Source organism: Cupressus sempervirens, chromosome 4 (genome assembly GCF_028749045.1).
Source record: "Cupressus sempervirens isolate cs-2001-9-10 chromosome 4, ASM2874904v1, whole genome shotgun sequence".
NCBI classification, from domain to species: Eukaryota; Viridiplantae; Streptophyta; class Pinopsida; order Cupressales; family Cupressaceae; genus Cupressus; species Cupressus sempervirens.
Genome location: NC_143121.1, coordinates 200,775,628 through 200,780,540, shown reverse-complemented (window position 1 = coordinate 200,780,540; position 4,913 = coordinate 200,775,628). Strand labels below are relative to the sequence as shown.

The following is a 4,913-nucleotide window of genomic DNA, read 5'->3' as shown; positions in this document are numbered from 1 at the left end:
ACATATTACTATGAAAATATATAGTATACTATAATTTAAATTTAAAATCTTATACAAGTAATTAAATTGAATTATAGCATTGAGTTCAATTTATTTTTTAAATAAAGTTTTTAAATGTTTTTGAATTCAACAAAAAGTTGATATATCAAGAATGAAGAATGAAGCATTTGTTCACCATCTTGAAATGGAAAAAAAATCAAATAGATTTTGATGAACAAAAGAAATGATGACTAAGTCTACATATTGTTGAGTCTAATAATATAATATTATGTACATTTTGTTATTGAATAAAGAAAAATATTAAAAATCATGATATGCAAAAGCCAAGAAGTTAAGCAATTATTGAGATTAACTCCAATGAACTACAACTAAGCAGTTTAATTTATCATCTATATTCGATTTTGTACATTTTTTAATCAAAACATTTATATTATAAAATAAAGACAATTTCAAAATTATGTAACCTCCAATATATTATTTTGAATATATTTTACTATCAACAAAAATTGTTTCACTTCTTTTTAGTGCAAGTGATAGTTTAGTATTCTATAAATAGTTAGTTTTTCATCAATTGCTAATAACATTTTTAAATTGTTAAGGGTTCCCTCCTTTTTATTTTTATGCTGGTTATCTATGGTTGTTGGACTTGAATAGTTGCAAGGTTGATAAGCCTTTGTTTTTAAATTACTTAAAACATGCAATATGTTGGTTAAGCCTCCTCATACTTTATTAATTATGGTTCCAAATTTTGTTTTTGTTTTGTAAGTTGTAGGGGGTAGTTATGTTGTTTGATAATCTGCTGGTAGTCGACCAACTTATCTGTTAATGCGTCAACACCCTAGTTTTGGCTACTTATAATTCAAAAACATTTTCAAATTGTTATAAATGTCTCTCATTTTGATTCACTCATGTTTTGATCCTTGTAAGTAGATTCATGATTGATTCAAAGCTACCACAATACCACTTATTTATTAAGACATTCCTTGCACAAAAAACATCATTTCCTATATGACCTACCAATTGACTTGTTGGTAAACAGATTTGTAATAGTAGAATTTTCCCAATAGAGTGTGTGGAAAACCGTTCACAATAGTTGGATAGGCCCTTGGTATGCGGCCTTCCTCTGTGTTTAGAGGGGCAGCTCCTTCGTATGATATGATTTTGAAGCTTTTCGAATAAAACTAAAGGGTGAGAAAGTTCATGATGACGAATGCACCACACGACTCCAAGGCTTTCCCAAACTACTAAATTAAAATGGCTAATAACAACAATCAAGATCTATGCTTGAAAATTATTACTAGCACAATGCTGATCCATAGATTCATAAACATCTACACCATACTGTGAGAATGCTCACTACAAAGAGAATCAACATTTCTAACAATTTAGATTTGGAAGAAGAGAACTCAAATTGCACATTCCTTTATTTTCTTGCACCAAGAACTCAAGAGGAATTTCTGATTACAAAAGACAAAATTTGCACATACTTTCCAAATATCATCTCCTAATCAAAATTTTAGCATAGTGCTCCCTTTTTCCAAAGCCCATAAAGTCCCTTTACAAAGCCAACAGGAGTTCTTATTTAGACATAGAGGTTAATAACTACCTCTTCATGGTTAATAACCACCCCCCAAATACGTGATTTGGGTGAGGTTAATTAACCTCTACAATATTACCCCAAAAACAAAAGTTGTGATTTATAATACATGACTTGAGATTTGTCTTTAAATGGTCGAGTCCTTGATTTTAGTAAATTATTTTATGTCAAGCATTCTTATGATCTTCACCAACACCTAGACATGGGATTATTGACATAGAAATAATAATTTGCTTGAAAGATTCCATTATCCTGGACCAAGATGGAGCCACTTTGAGGGTACACTGCCAGTGTATACTACTATTGCTACTAATAATGAAGGCGGGTATTCCAACATGGTGTACTTCCCCAGGCACAATTCCATGAGAAAGGAGGATACCATCTCCTAATGTTTATCTAATCCAACTGCCTTGAGATATCTCTTCATGAACACATAAGGAGTCGGAAGGCTAACATAAAATTTCAACTTATTGAGAATGGATTTCTCCATGTGGACAAGTTCAACTCTTGTGTAAGCATTATCTATTATGTAAATGAAATCATCAACAAGAGGAACATGTGTCTCCTCATATTTACATGACACAAGCATGGCAGTGACTGCAAGAAGCTACAAGGAATTTTTTTCTTTTTTTGCTACTGTTTGTCTTGACAGATATCTATCAAAGATGTTGATTATCAGGAACAAGGTCTCAGGCATGAGCTTGAATTCCAAATGAACCTTAATGATGCAATCCACCAAAATTGCTCTCATTTTCTCATTTATGTCAAGTTGATGAGACATGTAATCTGAGGAAACATAGCTAAGGACCTCCGTTTCATGGTAGAATTTATAGATATCATAAATGGATTGCCTGTGTCTTCCTCATCAATATTATTTACTATATCTTCTACCCAATCTATTTCCATTTCATGACATTCATCATCATCTTCCCACTCAGTCTGACATGTTAAATTTATCATTTCAGCCTTAATTTCTTTCCCAAGGAATGTCAATTGATAAACATTGATGTTCCCCACGCATGGCACAGATTCCAAGGCATTGCAATGTTTCATAGGAAAAGAACAACTCTCCACGCCATGTTGCATGTTTTTTCTTCTTGGTTGATCTGCTCAATGCATTCAAATATGTAATTGAAGCTTTCACTACTTGATGAACCTTTAAGTAATTCCACAGAATCAATATCATGTCATGTGTAGGTTATGCACCTTGCATTCAGGATTGGGCATTTAGTCAAATAGTTTTTGAGATGCCTCACTATGAATTTCCTTGTCCTATGGGTATCAACTAACTTTCCCAATATCCATATTCTTGTTTGAGTACTTCTTGGCATGATTATGAAGCGACATCTCTTTGCAGCACTCTATCAAACATTTGAAGTGCCACCAATACACCATATGAATCTGATGCAAGCTTCTTTGTGGAGTTTAGACAATGATTGAACTCTACATATAATCAGGGCATAATTTGTCCACTTTTCATCACCACATGTGCACTCAGTGCCACTGCCTACCCAGGTCTATATGGAATTCTATTAGAAATATGTTTATGTGTCTTCATGTATCACACGGGAAGGATGATTTTCCTATGGCTCATTTTGCTCTTGACTATGAATTGGGTCCTTGTATGTGAACTGCCAACTCTTAGCGCTTCAATTGCCATTTCAAAGTTTGTACAACTCCAATTAGATTGGTCTATGCCATCATTTCCGAATTTCATGTTTTCTCCAAAAAAATTCTTGTTTCATGTAAAGCACATAAATTGCAGATTACTGCTATTACTGAATTCTATAGTGTAAGGTATCCAATCTCAAGAGTATGTACCTGCATCTTCAGAAATTGGAAGAATACATCACAATTCTTCAGCCGAGGGTGATCTAGAGAGGTTGTGAATTGCCCTAGATGCAATTTCCCTAGCATGAACATAATTTGCTATTTCCAATAACCGAAACAAGTATTCAAATCCTCTTTTATTCTTGATTAACTTCATCACTTTTTCATTGTCAGAAGTCATCAAATCTATGCATCTCATTGTGAATTCCTATATGGGGAGTGCCTCTATGTTGGTAAATAGATTTCAAAGATTCGTTAGTATGTTTCTTCTTAAACCTTCAATATGCCTTCTAACCTAGCACTTGTCCTTTTAGATGCTCTTACTTCCAGTTCTTAACCTTAATCAACTAAACAAAGAGGTTAATGACTATGTCAAAGAGGTTAATGAATACGTGTTTTTGGGCGTTATTATTAACCTTTTGAGAGGTTAAGAAAAATGTCTTTTTGGGCGTTATCATTAACTTTTTCAGAGGTTGATGGTTAATGATAGACTTGAAAACATGTATTTTGGGTCTCTCCATTAACTTGCAATAACTTGAGGCTCAGAAGTCAGTTTTTAAAAAATTCAAGTGCTATGCAGAGCTGGTAACGAGCCGGAGACATGGAGATTTAGAAACTCACAAAATTTCAGAGATAAAATGGCCAATTTAAAGCTTAAAACCAGGAAAGTTTCAAAAATTAACCAAGGCTTATAAAATTGAAACAATTTTATAACCGGGCAACATGACTTCAATGTAGTATATAATTATATTTTAAAAAAATAAAGTTTATTCACTTTCCATTCTTTTTAGATATACTTAATAGTATATAGCAAGATTCAATTACTTATAACATTTGTAAATTATAAAATAATGTCAACTTCTTATTTATTTATATTGAAAAACTATTTTATGAACGAAAATAATTTTGCATTTTGAATTTTAGTACAACTTAATAATAATAAAAACAAAAACAAGAGCTCTAAAGAGCTTGAGTCCCTGCCTTTTGTTATTAGTGAAACATATTATTATGATTTTTTAATATTATAAAGTGTAAGTGCTAAAAAAGAAAGCTTTTAAAATAAATTATTTAGAATTAGCTAAATTTGATGAAATTTAATGGGTAACACAATTTAATAGGTAACAATGCTTAATTAATGTAATATAGCAATGTTAAAAATGTAATTTGAATTAATTAATAAGTCTATTAATTAATTTGATTTTAATAATGTAATGATGAAAAAACCAAGGAATCAATTAATAAATATAGAAGATTTGTGAGCAAAAAAATTTAAATATTTGTGTTTGGATGTTAAAAGAAAGTTTTGAATTTAAAAAATGAAATAAGAAATCAATTTCTCATTTCTACACTTTTAACAAATAAAAATAAAAAAGTTATAAAAACAATTAAGTTGCAATTTTGAAACACAAAGAAAATTAATAAATTTTAACTTTCAATGTCATTGAAATATTTTAATTATTTAATTAATGTATTTCATTTTGAAAGA

General features: G+C 30.8%; 1 pseudogene; it reads right to left on the bottom strand.

Annotated features, from left to right (window-relative positions):
* Positions 1-1,764: 1,764 nt before the first annotated feature.
* On the bottom strand, positions 1,765-2,683 carry LOC149560686 (cyclin-B2-1 pseudogene; annotated as a pseudogene).
* Between the last annotated feature and the right edge of the window lie 2,230 nt (positions 2,684-4,913).